This window comes from Drosophila subpulchrella, unplaced genomic scaffold, assembly GCF_014743375.2.
Source record: "Drosophila subpulchrella strain 33 F10 #4 breed RU33 unplaced genomic scaffold, RU_Dsub_v1.1 Primary Assembly Seq402, whole genome shotgun sequence".
NCBI classification, from domain to species: Eukaryota; Metazoa; Arthropoda; class Insecta; order Diptera; family Drosophilidae; genus Drosophila; species Drosophila subpulchrella.
The window spans coordinates 25110-32500 of record NW_023665625.1 but is presented as its reverse complement, the minus strand read 5'-3'; the positions used below and the strand labels follow the sequence as shown (position 1 = coordinate 32500).

Below are 7391 nucleotides of genomic sequence, written 5' to 3'. Positions count from 1 at the left end.
CCTCCCTATAGTAGTTTTTTACCCCACGCACTACTTGCGTGCCTGTTTACAGTACTAGTGCCAGCTATCACTAGGTTTATATATCGTGTTTCAGTGATATATGGGTAAATTCTACCATTTATTCTTATGTATATGGCATTTCTATGCCATATTTATACAATCCATTCATATCTTAATGTATATTTATTATATTATACATTATTATGCCTTATAGGTATTATACCTATAAGCCATATCCATACGATTCATTCACTAGTGCCGCCCCTCACTAGGTTTATAATTGTTATATCATTGATATACAATTTATTTCTATATATATGGCATTTATATGCCATATCCATACAATGCATTCACATTTCAATGTATATTTACTTGTTATACATTATTATGCCTTATAGGTATTATACCTATAAGCCATATCCATACGATTCACTTATATAAATATATGTATATTTTTCTATACATAATTTTTTTTTACTTTTGTATGGTTTTCTATGCATATCCATAGTTTATATGGATATGCTTGGCGTTCTATATAGTATTGACAAATTCATATGCATAACATAAGTTTTGACCAATACGAGGAGGGGCCCGCCAACGACCACCTCCCTATAGTAGTTTTTTACCCCACGCACTATTGCGTGCCTGTTTACAGTACTAGTGCCAGCTATCACTAGGTTTATATATCGTGTTTCAGTGATATATGGGTAAATTCTACCATTTATTCTTATGTATATGGCATTTCTATGCCATATTTATACAATCCATTCATATCTTAATGTATATTTATTATATTATACATTATTATGCCTTATAGGTATTATACCTATAAGCCATATCCATACGATTCATTCACTAGTGCCGCCCCTCACTAGGTTTATAATTGTTATATCATTGATATACAATTTATTTCTATATATATGGCATTTATATGCCATATCCATACAATGCATTCACATTTCAATGTATATTTACTTGTTATACATTATTATGCCTTATAGGTATTATACCTATAAGCCATATCCATACGATTCACTTATATAAATATATGTATATTTTTCTATACATAATTTTTTTTTACTTTTGTATGGATTTCTATGCATATCCATAGTTTATATGGATATGCTTGGCGTTCTATATAGTATTGACAAATTCATATGCATAACATAAGTTTTGACCAATACGAGGAGGGGCCCGCCAACGACCACCTCCCTATAGTAGTTTTTTACCCCACGCACTATTGCGTGCCTGTTTACAGTACTAGTGCCAGCTATCACTAGGTTTATATATCGTGTTTCAGTGATATATGGGTAAATTCTACCATTTATTCTTATGTATATGGCATTTCTATGCCATATTTATACAATCCATTCATATCTTAATGTATATTTATTATATTATACATTATTATGCCTTATAGGTATTATACCTATAAGCCATATCCATACGATTCATTCACTAGTGCCGCCCCTCACTAGGTTTATAATTGTTATATCATTGATATACAATTTATTTCTATATATATGGCATTTATATGCCATATCCATACAATGCATTCACATTTCAATGTATATTTACTTGTTATACATTATTATGCCTTATAGGTATTATACCTATAAGCCATATCCATACGATTCACTTATATAAATATATGTATATTTTTCTATACATAATTTTTTTTTACTTTTGTATGGATTTCTATGCATATCCATAGTTTATATGGATATGCTTGGCGTTCTATATAGTATTGACAAATTCATATGCATAACATAAGTTTTGACCAATACGAGGAGGGGCCCGCCAACGACCACCTCCCTATAGTAGTTTTTTACCCCACGCACTATTGCGTGCATGTTTACAGTACTAGTGCCAGCTATCATTAGGTTTATATATCGTGTTTCAGTGATATATGGGTAAATTCTACCATTTATTCTTATGTATGTATATGGCATTTCTATGCCATATTTATATAATTCATTCATATCTTAATTTATATTTATTATATTATACATTATTATGCCTTATAGGTATTATACCTATAAGCCATATCCATACGATTCATATACTAGTGCAGCCCCTCACTAGGTTTATATATCTCATTTTAATTATATATTGGTAAATTCTATTATTTATTCTTGTGTATATGGCACTTATATGCCGCCATATCTATAAAAATGCATTTATATTTCAATGTATATTTTCTATATTATACATTATTATGCCTTAAAAAGTTATTATACCTACCATAAGGCGATATCCATACGATTCATTTATATAAAAGATATATGTATAATTTTCTATACATAATTTTTTTTTATGAATATATGGGTTTCCTAAGCATATCCATATAATACATTTAGTTTTATATGGATTAGATTGGTCTTCTTTATTGTATTGCCAAACTCATATTGATAAAATAAGTTTTGAACAATAAGAGGATCAGCCGCCAACCAACCAACCACTGCTACCATTGGAGGAACATATACTTACTTTTTATATGTCCTCTTACTTGAATGGTCCTCTCTTTACTTGAAAATTTCATTACCATAGGAATCTATTTATACATGGAATATGATTTCCACTACTTTTTCGCGTCACTAATAATTAATATGACGATACAGACTTGCTACCATAACATAAGTCTTGAACAATAATAGGAGCAGCCGCCAACCAACCACCAACCAACCAACCACTGCTACCATTGATAGTAATTTTATATGTCCTCTTTAGTTGAATTTCAATACCATAGGAATATTTATACATGGAATATGTTTTGCCACTACTTTTTCGCGTCACTAATAATATGACGATACAGTCTTGCTACCATAACATAAGTTTTGAACAATAAGAGGAGCAGACACACCAACCAACCAACCGCGCTGCTACCATTATATATACTTATATTTATATAAGTCCTCTTTACTTGAATGGCCTCTTTACTTGAATTTCAATACCATAGGAATATTTATTTATACATGGAATATGTTTTGCCACTACTTTTTCGCGTCACTAATAATATGACGATATAGACTTGCTACCATAACATAAGTTTTGAACAATAAGAGGAGCAGACACCAACCAACCAACCGCTGCTACCATTGAATGAACCATATATACAAACTTTTATATATGTCCTCTTTACTTGAATTTTAATACCATAGGAATATTTATACATGGAATATGTTTGCCACTTTATCATCGCGTCACTAATAAGATGACGATACATTTTGTTTGTTCAATATTTACTTATATATTGATGTTTCCAATTTAGGTCTTTTATATTTCTTCTTCCCTACCTTACACACCACAAACAAAGTGGCGTGCGATGCTGCAAGCAAGCATAATGATTATGCCCGCTTGCAACATCTTTATTATCGAATCATCAAGCAAAGGATAAGCTTCAGTGGATCGCAGTATGGCAGCTGCTCAACCACTTACAACACCTTGCCTGTTACAAAAGTCGTTTACAATTGATTCTAGGCTTTGTCATTGTATTAAATAATGCTTTTATATGTAACTAGCGCGGCATCAGGTGATCAAAGATCCTCCCAATTTACTATGTTACAAATTACATTGGCATCACATCCATTGTCGTTTATAAAGTAAATTATAAACTTTAAATGGTTTAGAAGCCATACAATGCAAATTGCCCCTTATTTATCATTGCAGTCCAGCACGGATACGACCTTAGAGGCGTTCAGGCATAATCCAACGGACGTAGCGTCATACCACTGTTCGCTCGAACAAGTATTGTGCCATTGGTCCGTACCTGCGGTTCCTCTCGTACTACGCAGGAATGCTGTCGCAACAACGTTTTGTCATTAGTAGGGTAAAACTAACCTGTCTCACGACGGTCTAAACCCAGCTCACGTTCCCTTGCATGGGTGAACAATCCAACGCTTGGTGAATTTTGCTTCACAATGATAGGAAGAGCCGACATCGAAGGATCAAAAAGCGACGTCGCTATGAACGCTTGGCCGCCACAAGCCAGTTATCCCTATGGTAACTTTTCTGACACCTCTTGTTAAAAACTCTTTAAACCAAAAGGATCGATAGGCCGAGCTTTTGCTGTCCCTGTGTGTACTGAACACCGAGATCAAGTCAGCATTTGCCCTTTTGCTCTATGTGTGGTTTCTGTCCGCACTGAGCTGGCCTTGGGACACCTCCGTTATTATTTGAGAGATGTACCGCCCCAGTCAAACTCCCTACCTGGCAATGTCCTTGAATTGGATCATACCTGAGTAATTGGAGTTATACCAAATTTTCAAATCAAAAATACATAAATGCACCGTTTTATTAAAGAATTTGTTTGCGATTATATAACAAACTCGTGATACTTTGATCAAGAAGCTTGCATCAAAACCCAATACCATAAGATATAATAAATATATCCGTATAATGGCTAGGAAATGATACACGTTCCATTTAATCAAGTAAGTAAGGAAACAATAAGAGTAGTGGTATTTCATTGGCGATACCAAACCGAAGTCTAATATCTCCCACTTATTCTACACCTCTTATGTCTCCTTACACTGCCAGATTAGAGTCAAGCTCAAAAGGGTCTTCTTTCCCCGCTAATTATTCCAAGCCCGTTCCCTTGGCTGTGGTTTCGCTAGATAGTAGATAGGGACAGTAGGAATCTCGTTAATCCATTCATGCGCGTCACTAATTAGATGACGAGGCATTTGGCTACCTTAAGAGAGTCATAGTTACTCCCGCCGTTGACCCGCGCTTACTTGAATTTCTTCACTTTGACATTCAGAGCACTGGGCAGAAATCACATTGTGTCAACACCCGCTAGGGCCATCACAATGCTTTGTTTTAATTAGACAGTCGGATTCCCCAAGTCCGTGCCAGTTCTGAATTGATTGTTAATTGATAATCGTTATAATTAATAAGAACTAATTGGTTTAACCCAATTAGTATTCTTAAAAATTTTAGCAAGAAAGTTCCACAATTGGCTACGTAACTAAACTATCCGGGGAACAAGTGACCAACATAAATGCCAGACACTCTATTTACCCAGAACGAGCACATAAACCATGTTATTGTTTCCCAATCAAGCCCGACTATCTCAATCTTCAGAGCCAATCCTTATCCCGAAGTTACGGATCTAATTTGCCGACTTCCCTTACCTACATTATTCTATCGACTAGAGACTCTTCACCTTGGAGACCAGCTGCGGATATTGGTACGGCCTGTTGAGAAGTTTGCGTGTCCCCACCATAAATTTTCAAGGTCCGAGGAGAAAATATCGACACAACAGTATATGTCATGCTCTTCTAGCCCATCTACCATATCTCTCTGCGAAAGACTTCCATGGTAGTACGGCTATAAAACAGAAAAGAAAACTCTTCCGATATCTCTCGACGGCTTCTTTATGGTCGTTCCTGTTGCCAGGATGAGCACGAGGCCCATATTTAATAACAAACGGATACTCAACAGGTTACGGAATTGGAACCGTATTCCCTTTCGTTCAAAATTATTCAAGTATATTAATTAGCTTGATTTATATAATATAATTATATTTGTATGGCATTTGTGTTTTACTTGAAAATTTTCGGCTTTCGCCTTGAACTTAGGACCGACTAACTCGTGATCAACCACTGTTCACACGAAACCCTTCTCCACTTCAGTCCTCCAAGGTCTCATTCGATTATTTGCTACTACCACCAAGATCTGTACCAATGGCAGCTCCATGCAGGCTTACGCCAAACACTTCTACGCATACCATTGTACCTTCCTACTCACTAAAGTTTCAAAATTTATATCACAAGTAATATAAATCATCTACTTTAGCGGTAATGTATAGGTATACAACTTAAGCGCCATCCATTTTAAGGGCTAGTTGCTTCGGCAGGTGAGTTGTTACACACTCCTTAGCGGATTTCGACTTCCATGATCACCGTCCTGCTGTTTTAAGCAACCAACGCCTTTCATGGTATCTGCATGAGTTGTTAATTTGGGCACCGTAACATTACGTTTGGTTCATCCCACAGCGCCAGTTCTGCTTACCAAAAGTGGCCCACTGGGCACATTATATCATAACCTTGAACTTCATATCAAGAAAGTTAAGGTTCTTACCCATTTAAAGTTTGAGAATAGGTTAAGATCGTTTCGACCCTAAGGCCTCTAATCATTCGCTTTACCAGATAAGATTATTTTATATAACATTAAAATGCACCAGCTATCCTGAGGGAAACTTCGGAAGGAACCAGCTACTAGATGGTTCGATTGGTCTTTCGCCCCTATACTCAATTCTGACAATCGATTTGCACGTCAGAACTGTTTCGGTCTTCCATCAGGGTTTCCCCTGACTTCAACCTGATCAAGTATAGTTCACCATCTTTCGGGTCACAGCATATATGCTCAAGGTACGTTCCAGTTAGAGGCATAAATAATATAAATATCATTATACATAACTATATAGAACGCCCCGGGATTGTGTTAATTAGCTATAAATAGTTAAAAAACTAATCCCATTATTAGTCAAGTTAATTACGCTATTAGGTTTATATCCCAATAACTTGCACATATGTTAGACTCCTTGGTCCGTGTTTCAAGACGGGTCCCGAAGGTATCCTGAATCTTTCGCATTGTTAATCATACAAGTGCATATAATAAACACAAAAATCAATGATAATTATGCCATTATATAATTCCGAAAAATTAACGCACTGTATTCATATAAATCTATCAGCACTTTATCAAATTAATAACATTTATTCTGTGTTAAAATGCAAGCAAATTAATTTGAATAAACTATAAGTTATATTTTATGATAAATTTTGTATGCTAATAGATTACAATGTCCTTATATGGAAAAAATGCACACTATTATCATAATATTGTTTAAATATTACAATTTTAATGATGAATTTTCCATAACGGATATTCAGGTTCATCGGGCTTAACCTCTAAGCAGTTTCACGTACTGTTTAACTCTCTATTCAGAGTTCTTTTCAACTTTCCCTCACGGTACTTGTTTACTATCGGTCTCATGGTTATATTTAGTTTTAGATGGAGTTTACCACCCACTTAGTGCTGCACTATCAAGCAACACGACTCTTTGGAAACATCATCTAGTAATCATTAACGTTATACGGGCCTGGCACCCTCTATGGGTAAATGGCCTCATTTAAGAAGGACTTAAATCGTTAATTTCTCATACTAGAATATTGACGCTCCATACACTGCATCTCACATTTGCCATATAGACAAAGTGACTTAGTGCTGAACTGATTTCTTTTCGCTCGCCGCTACTAAGAAAATCCTGGTTAGTTTCTTTTCCTCCCCTAATTAATATGCTTAAATTCAGGGGGTAGTCCCATATGAGTTGAGGTTGTGTATAACTTTTTTTGCAATTAATTCTTTATATATAATGATAAAAC

General features: G+C 35.2%; 1 non-coding gene across 1 annotated transcript; it reads right to left on the bottom strand.

The window, feature by feature from the left end:
• Positions 1 to 3374: 3374 nt before the first annotated feature.
• LOC119562233 lies at positions 3375 to 7345 on the bottom strand. The gene has a single exon (XR_005221777.1). It is a non-coding gene; the product is annotated as a large subunit ribosomal RNA (ribosomal RNA).
• Between the last annotated feature and the right edge of the window lie 46 nt (positions 7346 to 7391).